This window comes from Rutidosis leptorrhynchoides, chromosome 3 (assembly GCF_046630445.1).
Source record: "Rutidosis leptorrhynchoides isolate AG116_Rl617_1_P2 chromosome 3, CSIRO_AGI_Rlap_v1, whole genome shotgun sequence".
Classification (NCBI taxonomy): Eukaryota; Viridiplantae; Streptophyta; class Magnoliopsida; order Asterales; family Asteraceae; genus Rutidosis; species Rutidosis leptorrhynchoides.
Window position 1 is genome coordinate 591,797,453 of NC_092335.1, and position 14,599 is coordinate 591,812,051.

A 14,599-nucleotide genomic window follows, 5' to 3' on the forward strand; every position below is an offset into this window, starting at 1 on the left:
ATAGCAAGAGCAGATTTCTGTTGCAGGATAGGTGCGCGGCGCGCACCACCGCGCACAAGCTCAAACTCAGCCTGTCATTTTCTATTTAATTCAGTTTAAATATCCAACGTTTATGTACACCTGTACACTTGAGTTTATGGTCTTACACTGTCTAACATCAATAACCAAATCATTCGAAACATTCTTAATGCAAGAAAATCGAAAGAGACTTTACTTTAAAAAAGAAAGCGGTGCAAGCTTTCGCTGGTAGAAACTTAATATTAGCCCAAAGACCTCCCATATATTGAATTATCAAATCCGAGAACCCTTCATGTTTACAGATCCGATATGATTCGATGTGTAGAACCTTCACTAATAAAGTATTTTTATCAGTCTCCATCGTGATCATATCATGGTCCATTATAGTAAGAAAACTGGAAGAGGTGTTAGAATTAGTTGGAGCTTCCGGGGATGGAGCTGCCTTCATAATCGAAGCATAAGAAAAACTAGGGTTCGCATTGAAATTGGGATTTGCAATTCAAAGGTGTGGGATTTGCATGTAGTGTAACATCACGCACTGCTACACCATAGTGAATCCTAACGAAATACACTAACCATCCACTCCAAACAACAAGTATGTACTCATACTTAGGAGCATTCCACTCACTTGGAAATCCTTGCACACGCATCACACGTACGTGTACACAACGCCACCACATTCGAGCAAGAACCACCTATATCGCACATAGGCACAAAACAATAATTCTCTAGAAGAGAATCCGACACACACATCCCTTAACCGAGGGATCTCACCCTGCTCGTCAAACACGTCCATTATCTCTAAATGAGATTCACCACATTACCACCTCGGTGATAATTTTAAATCCAAAACCATAAGTACAATTTATTCCAAATCGTACTTGTACCACAATCGACCAACGTAGGTCTCAACGCTAGCTCCAAATTCATACGAGCATCGTCTAATATCAATACACTAGGAAGTCTTCGTGCGAGAGTTCAAACTCTCCCACTAAGAACTCCATTCCATAACCACATCACAATACCTTGCTCCAACCTTGAGCACATGAAGGATTTTAATCTATCCTTAAACACTTCGAACGAAGAGTTTACCACAAATTACACAAACTTTACATCTTGCAATCTTCCGATTGCTCTAGCTTGTCAAATTTCCACCTAGTCACTCATGTACCTAAGGGTTTCTCTCTGGTACCCTAAGTACAACGTAACCGCAACACCATCAGAGTCGAATACCACGCTAGTAGGTATGAAAGAGGCACCTAACATCGCGTCACGTAGACTCCATTACCGACATACATCAAGATCAAACACTCGATCTTTAGGGTTTTATCCACCCGTCAAACCTCATGGTTCATCAAATTCAACATAAAAGCGAACACGCGCTTAACGACCGAACACCTAAGCCCATACTCATGGCTTGGTAGAAACATTTCCCAACACTAAGGAATGCTTGGTCGCACCAAGTCTTACGCCCTTCCTCCGTCAATCCATACACCACCATAGGGTAATTCCATTAGGAATGTCACCCATAACAATAATATGCACAATACGATGCAATCAACAAACCCGAACTCAATCGGCACATAATTAATAATCAAAGGACATATTTATTAAAACAAAAAGTACCTTAACGTCTTCTCGCCACACTCGTCCTTGCTAACTCGGGACATTCTGACTTACGATGTCCTTCTTCTTGGTAATTGAAGCACATCGTGCCATCACCATTTGGCACCGAACATTCCCAAGACTTTTGACCCCTCACGCCACAATTATAACACCTAGACGCACTAGAATCCGATATACTCGTCCGTATACCACCCGTTCTCACATTTTCACCCCTAGTCCTCTTACTTGGAGCACCATACGAGATAACCCTTCTCTTACTTGAAGGTTCACTAACCACCGATCGCGAATACAATCCGAAACCCCTAGCCACGGCAAATAACTCCGCAAATGATTTTGCCTGACCTCTGCTAATTTTGTCCTGCAATTCATCATTCAAAGTTCGATAGAAATCTTCCATCAACATAAGATCGTTCCCAATATACTCCGGGCAAAAACAAGCCTTCGCCATTAAGGTCGTCTTGAGAGTATTCAAGTCCATAGATCCTTGTCGCAAATTTTGAAACTCATCACACAATTCCTCCAAATCGGCTTGCGTCCGAAACTCCTCGAAGAATTCCTTCTTAAAATCGTCCCACGATAACCCCATAAAAGCTTCACCAACAACGATATCAATTTTACCATCCAACCAATCCTTCGCCCTACCCCGCAACAAGCTAGTAGCGAGTCTTGTCCTCTTCTCGAGAGGGCATTCAATAGTGCGAAAACACCCTTCGACATCCGAGATCCATGTTGTGCTTATCAAAGGATCCGATTTCCTGTCATACATCGGAGGTTTAGTTCTCATGAAGCTCTTATGACAACGCTCCATTTCACCACTACTTTGAAATTCAGAATACTTTCTATCCAATTCTTCTCTAAACGCACCCATTTACTGTAGTGACCCAAACTTTTCCATGATTATATATTAAATGAAAATTATATTTGCATGATTAAATGTTTCCAACATGTTAAGCAATCAAACTTGTTAAGACTTGATTGATTGAAATAGGTTTCATATAGACAATTGATCACCCAAGTTGACCGGTGATTCACGAACGTTAAAACTTGTAAAAACTATATGATGAAATATATAAGATTATATATATAGTTAACATGATATTATGATAAGTAAGTATCTCATTAGGTATTTTAACAATGATTTATATACATAAAATTGAGTTTATTGAATTAAGAAACTCGAAACTATATATATAACGATTATCGTTATAACAACGTCTTACTAAATACATATGAATCATATTAAGATATTGTTACAGTATGTTTAATCATGATAAATGATAATTAAACATGTCATTAAGTTTATTAACAATGAACTACATATGTAAAAACAAGACTACTAACTTAATGATTTAGAAATGAGACATATATGTAACGATTATCGTTGTAACAACATTTAACTGTATATATATCATACTAAGATATATTAATATATCATAATATCATGATAATGTAATAATTTAACATCTCTTTAGATATAATAAACATTGGGTTAACAACATTTAACAAGATCGTTAACCTAAAGGTTTCAAAACAACATTTACATGTAACGACTAACGATGACTTAACGACTCAGTTAAAATGTATATACATGTAGTGTTTTAATATGTATTCATACACTTTTGAAAGACTTCAAGACACTTATCAAAATACTTCTACTTAACAAAAATGCTTACAATTACATCCTCGTTCAGTTTCATCAACAATTCTACTCGTATGCACCCGTATTTGTACTCGTACAATACACAGCTTTTAGATGTATGTACTATTGGTATATAAACTCCAATGATCAGCTATTAGCAGCCCATATGAGTCACCTAACACATGTGGGAACCATTATTTGGCAACTAGCATGAAATATCTCATAAAATTACAAAAATATTAGTAATCATTCATGACTTATTTACATGTAAACAAAATTACACATCTTTTATATCTAATCCATATACCAACGACCAAAAACACCTACAAACACTTTCATACTTCAATTTTCTTCATCTAATTGATCTCTCTCAAGTTTTATCTTCAAGTTCTAAGTGTTCTTAATAAATTCTATAAGTTCTAGTTTCATAAAATCAAGAATACTTCCAAGTTTGCTAGCTTACTTCCAATCTTGTAAAGTGATCATCCAACCTCAAGAAATCGTTCTTATTTACAGTAAGATATATCTTTCTAATTCAAGGTAATACTCATATTCAAACTTTGGTTCAATTTTTATAACTATAACAATCTTATTTAGAATGATGATCTTACTTGAACTTGTTTTCGTGTCATGATTCTGCTTCAAGAACTTTCAAGCCATTCAAGGATCCTTTGAAACTAGATCTATTTGTCTCTTTTCCAGTAGGCTTATCCACAAAACTTGAGGTAGTAATGACGTTCATAACATCATTCGATTCATACATATAAAGCTATCTTATTCGAAGGTTTAAACTTGAAATCACTAGAACATAGTTTAGTTAATTTTAAACTTGTTCGCAAACAAAAGTTAATCCTTCTAACTTGACTTTTAAAATCAACTAAACACATGTCCTATATCTTTATGATATGCTAACTTAATGATTTAAAACCTGAAAACACGAAAAATACCGTAAAACCGGACATACGCCGTCGTAGTAACACCGCGGGCTGTTTTGGGTTTGATAATTAAAAACTATGGTAAACTTTGATTTAAAAGTTGTTCTTCTAGGAAAATGATTTTTCTTATGAACATGAAACTATATCCAAAAATCATGGTTAAACTCAAAGTGAAAGTATGTTTTTCAAAATGGTCATCAAGACGTCGTTCTTTCGACTGAAAAGACTACCTCTTACAAAAATGACTTGTAACTTATATTTCCGACTATAAACCTATACTTTTTCTGTTCAAATTCATAAAATAGAGTTCAATATGAAGCCATAGCAATTTGATTCACTCAAAACGGATTTAAAACGAAGACGTTATGGGTAAAACAAGATTGGATATTTTTTTATTGTTGTAGCTACTGGAAATATTGTAACAATTCTATACAAATCATATCCTAGCTAACTTATATTGTATTATACATATATTCTAATATATTATGTAATCTTGGGATACCATAGACACGTATGAAAATGTTTTGACATATCATATCGACCCATGTATATATATTATTTGGAATAACCATAGACACTCTATATGCAGTAATGTTGGAGTTAGCTATACAGGGTTGAGGTTGATTCCAAAAATATATATACTTTGAGTTGTGATCTAGCCTGAGACGTATATACACTGGGTCATGGATTGATTCAAGATAATATATATCAATTTATTTCTGTACATCTAACTATGGACAACTAGTTGTAGGTTACTAACGAGGACAGCTGACTTAATAAACTTAAAACATCAAAATGTATTAAAAGTGTTGTAAATATATTTTGAACATACTTTGATATATATGTACATATTTGTTATAGGTTCGTGAATCGACCAGTGGCCAAGTCTTACTTCTTCGACGAAGTAAAAATATGTGAAAGTGAGTTATAGCCCCACTTTTAAAATCTAATATTTTGGGATGAGAATACATGCAGTTTTATAAATGTTTTATGAAATAGACACAAATAATTGAAACTACATTATATGGGTGAATGATCGAAGCCGAATATGCCCCTTTTGCTTGGTAACCTAAGAATTAGTAAACCGATCTACTAATTGACGCGAATCCTAAAGATAGATCTATTGGGCCTAACAAACCCCATCCAAAGTACCGGATGCTTTAGTACTTCGAATTCATTTTTATCATGTCCGAAGGATTTCCCAAAATGATAGGGGATATTCTTATATGCATCTTGTTAATGTCGGTTACCAGGTGATGTCGTAGGGGGTGTATACAAAATAGTATTATTTTTAGTGCGAAATACTATTAAATATGCTACAATTTTACACAAGATATTTATTTATTTATAGAATGGATATACTTAAACCTTGCTACAACACTTATAGGCAGTGTACCTAATCGTAGAGTAGTGTAGTTTTTAGTAAGTCCGGTTCGTTCCACAGGGAGCTAGTGAAGTTTAACGCTATATTTTTACACACAATATTTGTAAAAATACAAAAATATATATATGTACTAGTAGTATTATTATTATTAAAGGGGGTTTTTACCGTTTAATGACCGGTTTGTCGATTTTTAAGACTTAAGTCACAATTAAAACCTAATGTAAAATATAAAAATAACTTAATTTAAAGAGTAAAGTAAATAACAATAAATAAAGTGTGACAAATTAAATGACAGCAAATAAAAGTGTGATAATTAGAAGTGCAATTAAATATGAAAATAAAGGAATTATGCTTATTTAAACTTCCGTAATCATGATGTTTGGTGTGTTAATTTTAGTTTTAGTTCGATGGGGTAATTGTCCTTTGTCCTGGATTATTTAATATGTCCATCTGGTTTTTGTCCATAATGGTCCATCAGTCATAAAAAATAAAGTGCGAGTGTCCTCGTCAAATTATCCTTATACCCGAAGTTAAATATTCCAACTAATTGGGGATTTAAACTGTAACAAGATTTTAATACTTTGTTTAATAATTACACCAGGATGTCGACTGAGTGTAACCCAAGGTTTTAATATTTTGTTATCAATTATACCAAGTGTCCTTTTGTACATAATTTCACTCCTGTTTTAATTATTCTAGTGGCTATTAATCCATTCCCATGTCCGGTTAAATGAACGATTATTCGTACATATAAATACCCCGCCCATCGTGTCCGATCGAGTGTATATGGTAATTTATAGGGACGCCCAATTGTAAATCTTTATATTAACATTAACAAACTATCATTTAGTTAAACAAATATAAAGCCCATTAATAGCTCATAGTCTAATTTCCACAAGTGTCGTTCTTTTGTCCAAACCCCAATTATGGTACAAAGCCCAATTACCCAATTTTAGTAATTAGCCCAACATCATGATTACTTCGGATTAAATAAGCATAATAATAACTTAGCTACGAGACATTAATGTAAAAAGGTTGAACATAACTTACAATGATTAAAAATAGCGTAGCGTTACACGGACAGAATTTCGACTTTATACACTCAAACGATCTCTATCATAAATCTTATTATTATCATAATTTAAAATTAAAATTAAGTTTATTGTTATATCTGATTACATTAACATTATGATAGAGAATTATAAATATAGATATTGATATTTGATATAGAAAAGGGATCGATATATATAGAAAGATAGATTTAGGATAGAAAAAGGTATGTTTTCATCGATCGAATACACTGCCTTTTATAGGCGAATTCTGAATTTGATTTTTCACTTACGACCCCTGAACTATGCTCAATTAACAACTTTTTATTATTTAATATTATTCTTATTATGAATTATTTAAATATTATATTTTATTCTTGTGCATAGTTGACTTGTAATTTTTACACCGTTGCGTCGAGCGTTGAAAGTTGACTTAGGTCCCAGTTCCGGATTTTCGAACGTCCTTTCGTACAATTTTATATTGTGTACTTTGCATTTTGTAACTTGTACTCTTGTCATTTTTAGACGTTCTTCATCAATAATTTGAACCTTTTTGATTGTATCTTGTACTTTTGAGCTTTTTGGACCTTTGTGTCTTCAATTCGTCGTTTTCGCCTTTTGTCTTCGCACTTATTTAATATAAACGAATATTACTTGAAAATGGAACAATTGCAACTAAAATCTTGTCTTTCTTGGGGGATAATGCTATGAAATATATGTTCCTTTTTAGCTTTATCACCAGGTGTTCACCATATGAATGAATTTTATCTCTATGTATGGGATGTATATTGAAATATGAAATCTTGTGGTCTATTATTATTATGATTTGATAATATATAGGTTAAACCTATAACTCACCAACATTTTTGTTGACGTTTTAAGCATGTTTATTCTCAGGTGATTATTAAGAGCTTTCGCTGTTGCATACTAAAATAAGGAAAAGATTTGGAGTCCATGCTTGTATGATATTATGTAAAAAATGCATTCAAGAAACTTATTTTTGAAGTAATATATTCTTATTGTAAACCATTATGTAATGGTCGTGTGTAAACGGTATATTTTAGATTATCATTATTTGATAATCTACGTAATACTTTTTAAACCTTTATAGATAAAATAAAGGTTATGGTTGTTTTAAAAATGAATGCAGTCTTTGAAAAACGTCTCATATAGAAGTCAAAACCTCGCGACGAAATCAATTAATATGGAACGTTTATAATCAATATGGACGGGACATTTCAGTTGGTATCCGAGCGTTGGTCTTAGAGAACCAGAAATTTGCATTAGTGTGTCTTATCGAGTTTTTTAGGATACATTAGTGAGTCTGGACTTCGACCGTGTTTTCTTTAAAAACGATTGCTTAACACTTTTGTTGGAAACTATATATTATTAATATGTAAATATTATGTGATATATTAATCTCTTAACGTGTTTGATATTGTGTGATAGATGTCTACCACTAGTACAAATCCCATCGATTCACCTAATAATAATGAAGAGTCGAATATATTTTGGGAAGATTCACAAATTCCCGAAGAGGAACCAGAAGAAGAGGAACCGGAAGAGGAGGAATCGGAAGAGGAGGAACCAGAAGAAGAGGAACCGGAAGAGGAGGAACTAGAAGAGGAGGAACCGGAAGAAGAAGAGGTTCCGGAGGAAGAAATATTGATACCTATAGTAAATCAATTAAATAAAAGAAAATCCTCAACCAACAGACCAAAGTTAATAATGGTCAATGGTGTTTCCGCAGAGGAAGCAAAATATTGGGAAGATTACCAATTTTCCGATGAATCGGATCCCGATGAGGATTCCGATGATGTTATAGAAATTACCTCGACCCAATTTAATAAAGTAAAAGAAAATAATAAGGAAAAATGTATAAAAATAGAGAAACCCGATTCCAACCCCGATGAACTTTATATGTATCGACAACATCCACATTTCCTAAAATGTAACAATGACCCGAGAACCTCTAAACCACCAGGTTTCTCTAAACCATTGTGGAAAACGACGGCTCGTATTAGAGGAACATCATATATTCCGAGAAAATTAGGAAAACGAACCAAGTCCGAAGAAGAAGAAACCAGTGATTCAGATTAGAGGGTTGTAATCATGTTGTATATTATATGTATTGTAGTGTGCTTGTACTTTTATGTTCTATGTAAAAATTACTTGTATTGTTTGTTAATTATCTTTTACGAATCTAATCCTTGTCTATTTTTTAGTATAAAAACAAAATGGACGTTAAGGGTAGACAACCGAATATTTTTGAAGACCTACCAGAGGATATGATTGAGGAAATCTTGTCTAGAGTCAGTCAGAATTCATCAGCACATTTAGTTATGGTGAAATTAACTTGTCAAATATTTGAAAGACTTTCCAGAAATGCCTTAGTTTATAAAAGGCTTTCCTTTGATAGGTGAGGTATATCATATTGGGGAGACCATAAGTTACACCGTGTTTTCTTTAAAGCGTTAAATGCGGGGAACCCAAATGCAATTTTATGCTACGGGTTAAGAACCTATTTTGACTCAACATATCCCAACATAGGATTTCGTGAATTAGAAAGAGCTTCTAACATGCAACATAATGAAGCATGTTATGCTTACGGGTTAGTGATGTTCGCTTCTTACCAAAGTGAGAAAAAGAACATCGGATTGCAGCTTTTAAATAAAACATTCCCACAAGTGACGGATTCAGTAGTTGGGGTGAGAAACAAGGTTTTTAGATTATTACGGGGCTGTTGGACATTACGAAACCCTCGTCCTTTTGACGACATTACAACATGCTGCCTAGCCAATGGTCATAAAGGTTATTTTCCACAAGACCAAGGATGGGAAGTCGTCTTAGTAAAACCAGAATGCATGACTTGTTTCTGGACTTATGAATTACGTGTCTTTATTTCTTATGCTGAACAACTTGCGTATTAACTAGATTTATCTTCAAAACTGTCATGTATCAAAGTGTACTATATTTCATGTTATATGTAATATAGCGATGTTGTAAGTTTGAAGAATATTTATATGTGATATATTATTATAATCAGTTTTTCATATGGAATTGTAGCAGTTGAATTGTATATTAGCTACTAAGTATGAACTTAACGGGTAGGTAGTACCCGAATTTAAACTTATAAAACGCTAATATGAAGAAAAAGCTTTTATAAATGAGTTCATATTATGCTACGAAATACTATTGACTACTCTTAATATTCTGTATGATTAACTCGATTCAGTTGGCTATTTTGAAGGAAATGGCACCGACTACTCGACACACCATGAATATGAGCAAAGAGGAATTTCGTACCTTTCTTGCTGCAAACATAGCCGCAGTACAGGCTGCACTACATACCAACAATAACTCTGAATCTAGCAATGCAGCTAACGGCGCAAGAAATCGTGTAGGGTGCTCCTACAAAGAATTCACTGCCTGCAAACCTTTAGAATTTGATGGAACTGAAGGACCAATTGGATTGAAACGGTGGACCGAGAAAGTCGAATCGGTGTTTTCCATAAGTAAGTGTACTGAAGAGGACAAAGTTAAGTACGCTACGCATACCTTCACATGTACCGCGTTAACGTAGTGGAACACCTATCTTGAATAGGTAGGACAAAATGCTGTTTACGTACTACCGTGGTCGGCAGTCAAGCAATTGATGAACGAGCAGTACCGTCCTAGAAACGAAGTCAATAAACTCAAAGCAGAACTTAGAGAGTTACGAACACAAGGGTTCGACGTTACCACATTTGAACTACGATTCACAGAGTTGTCCCTATTGTATCCGGGAGCATTCGAAGATGAAGAAGAGAAGATCGACGTGTTTGTAAAAGGGTTACCAGTAAGGATTCAAGAAGATGTGAGTTCACACGAGCCCGCTTCTATACAGAAGGCAAGTTGAATGGCTCATAAACTCATAAACCAGATTGAGGGAAGAATTAAAGAGCAGGTAGCCGAAGAAGCCAACACAAAACAACTCAAGAGGAAGTGGGAGGAAAACGGTGACAAGAGTCACCAGTACAACAACAACAACAATTACAACCACAATCGCAACAACTATCCCAACAACCGCAACAACAATCGCAACAATAACTGCAATCCTAACAATAACTACAATAAACATCCCAACAACTACAACAACCATTTCAACAACAATAACAATCCCAACAACAACCTCAATAACAACAACGGCAACAAAAACCAAAAACAGCCATGTCATAGGTGTGAAGAAAATCATCAGGGGTTTTGCATGACATTTTGCAACAGGTGTAAAAGAAATGGTCATAGCGCGACAAACTGTGAGGTCTACAGTGTTGGGATTTAACAAGTTCATAATATACATAAACCATTTTAAGAATTAAGAAAGCGGAAGCATGTTAATTACCAATTTGATACTTGTTATTCTTTAACCAATTAAAGTTAAATCCCAATTAGGATCAAGTTGTGAAACATACTTACAAACTACAAGCAAGTAAAGAGATTATACCTTCTCCTAGCTTGTTGGTAGATGATGATGAAGATGATGATGAATGGAGCTCCAAAACTATGAAACCTCAAGTTGTAATACCCCAAACTTATGCACCAACACCCTAGCTTTTGGTTAGGATTTAATGACACTTTAAATGAACTTGAAAATGGACCAAAGACCCTTCTTTGTGAGCTGAATATTTTCGGCCAGAATGAGCTGAAAACCAGCAGATTTCAAGTGTGTTTTGATATGTTTTGAATGCATGTGTTGGACTTTGAAAGCCTTGGTACATATGCATCTTAAACATGGAAGTAATGAGCTATATTACCAAGCTAAAACCTCTCCCTTTTGCTGTTAAAAACGTCCAGCATGCTGTCCAGAAAATTCAGAGAGTTTTTTTGGACTTGTGAGAGGTTTTCTTAAGTCAAAAATGCTTGGTTAATCGAACTCACATGCACATGAGGGAAAGTGTTATTAAAAGTAACAAGGAATAAGCATGGGATGGACTTCTTGGAGTCCCAAAATCTGCCCACACTTGTATATATTATATCAAGTTTTGTAATTTATAAAACTTGTAATAATATTAACATGCATTTATATAAAACTTGTATAAAGTATAATGCATTTGTTAAGTTACTTTTATTTTATAAACCAATTTATAAAATATAACACAACATAACTATTTAAACCTATAAATAATTATATATAAATTATCCAAATAATTTATCTCAAGTGATTACATTTTAGAAAACCCATTTTCTAAAATCCAAGTGTCGCGTATTTATTTAACGATCCATTCGTTAAGATTAAATACTTATAAGGTGTCGGTAAGTTTGTTATTGGGTATGACCCGACTTGGATCATAACATATTAGCCACATTAATTTAATATGTCTCTCGGGCATACGAAATACCTTCAATCTCCCACTTGCACGAGAAACATAAGAAATTAATGCAAGTTATGGATACAGCCTAACACACTGTCCATCACCCCTAATATGTTATGACTTTGTGCCATTCAATAACATCATCCCCTTCGAGCTCCTTACTCGAACTGATATATAGGTGAATCTTATCATTATATCCTTTCATCCTAGATGTCATGTCAAATCCAAGAGATACAGAGTGATCACTCTCTTATAGATTTAACTTTATCAGGCCTTAGACATCTGACTCTCAACGAATAAGAGGGACAAATTCCATCTTGACTACATACGTCCTAGATACACACTTTTGTATTATACCTGAGTTCTTCCTTATGTACTACCATATTTCAGAATAGCAAGGAAAGAATCAAGGCATAATACTCGATGAATATCAGAACCCAATATGTATCTCAGGTCAGAGGATACGATGATATTCGCCTTTACTCAAGATTACATGTGATCAACCACAAAGGCTCCATACAGTAAATCTTGAGAGCGGGTCTTCCAATATTTGTATCCCACAAATATCTATGAACCTTGGTAGCAACCTTGCCCCACATTCATTCCGTGAATGTATACCAATCCAAGTTCATAATAGTCTAAACCTCACACTTGCTCCGACAAATGTGATCGACTACGGAATTTAGAATAATAGCTTATTCATGGATAAAATCTGCAAAATAGGAACATAACTCAAATAAATTAACACCATAGTTATATTAATGAGTTTGAACCACTTCGTTCCGTTACAATACTTAAAACAGATCATAACCAATCACTAGAATATTGAAGCACTAATGCAAAACATGTCCTTCATGTTTTGCTCCATGTAAGAGCTTCATGAGTGGATCCGCTATATTAAGATATGTGTGAACTTTGCGAATACATATCTTTCCCTTTTCAACTTCATCCCTTATGTAGTTGAATCTCCGCTCAAAGTGACGGGTCTTTTGGTGAGCACGAGGTTCCTTGATTTGAGCAATCACACCCTCGTTATCACAAAAGATCTCAAGAGGGTCCTGAATGGAAGGGACCACTCCTAAGTCATCGATGAATTTCTTCATCCATGCAGCTTCCTTAGCTGCCAATGAGACGGCGATGTACTCTGATTCTGTAGTGGATAAAGCAACAACCTCCTGTTTCGAACTCTTCCAAGAGACCGCACCACCATTTAACATGAAGACATAACCGGATTGTGATCGAGAGTCATCTCGATCAGTTTGGAAACTCGCGTCCACGTAACCTTTTACGGCGAGTTCCTTCTCACCAGACCCATATATTAGAAACATATCCTTAGTTCTCCTAAGGTATTTCAATATACTTTTAACAGCAATCCAATGACTGTTTCCTGGGTTATTCTGGTATCTACTTGTCAAGCTTAGAGCGCATGACACATCCGGTCTAGTACATATCATCGCATACATGATAGACCCAAAAGCAGATGCATATGGGACTTTCTTCATTCTCTCTTGTTCATCTTTCGTGGTAGGACACTGAGATGAATTGAGAACGGTTCCTCTTTGAATAGGTACCAAACCTTTCTTAGAGTTTTCCATCTTGAACCTTTTCAAGATTTTATCAATGTATGTACTTTGACTTAAACCTATCAATCTCTTGGATCTATTCCTATAGATCCCTATCCCCAATATGTATTGTGCGTCTCCAAGATCCTTAATGGAGAAGCAACTCTTTAGCCAAGTTTTGACTCCTTGCATTGTGGTAATATCATTCCCAAATAATAATATATCATCCACATATAGCACAAGGAACATTGTAGAGCTCCCACTAGCCTTCTTGTACACACAAGCTTCATCACCATTTTTAATGAAGCCAAATTTCTTTGCCTCTTCATTAAAGCGATGATTCCACATTCTAGATGCTTGTTTCAATCCGTAGATTGATTTCTTCAACTTGCATACCTTTTTAGGATTTTTCGGATCAACAAAACCTTCGGGCTGTACCATATAGACATCTTCCTCAAGATATCCATTTAGGAAAGCGGTTTTGACATCCATTTGCCATATTTCATAGTCATAGTGAGCAGCAATGGCAAATAATATCCTAATAGACTTTAGCATTGCCACTGGCGAGAAAGTTTCATCATAATCAACCCCTTGAGTTTGAGTGAAACCTTTTGCTACAAGTCTAGCTTTGTATGTATCCAAGTTTCCATGTATGTCAGTTTTCTTCTTGAAAAGCCATTTGCAATCAACTAGCTTGGAGCTAGGAGGTTGCACAACAAGTTTCCAAACTTGGTTTTCATACATGGATTGCATCTCGGCGTTCATGGCTTCCTGCCATTTATCTTTATCAATTCTTGATAAAGCATCTTTGTAGTTTGTCGGTTCATCCAAATCAACCGTATAGCAACCTTCCACGAGAAACCCATATCTCTCGGGAGGATTACTAATCCTACTAGATCTCCGAACGTCTTGTGTACCTTGATCATCCACTTGATCATTTTCAACATCCTCATGTTGAGTACTAGTGCCAACCAATTGTGTATCATCGGCTTGATCTTGTACCTCTACAAGATCTATCTTCCTTTCACCATCACC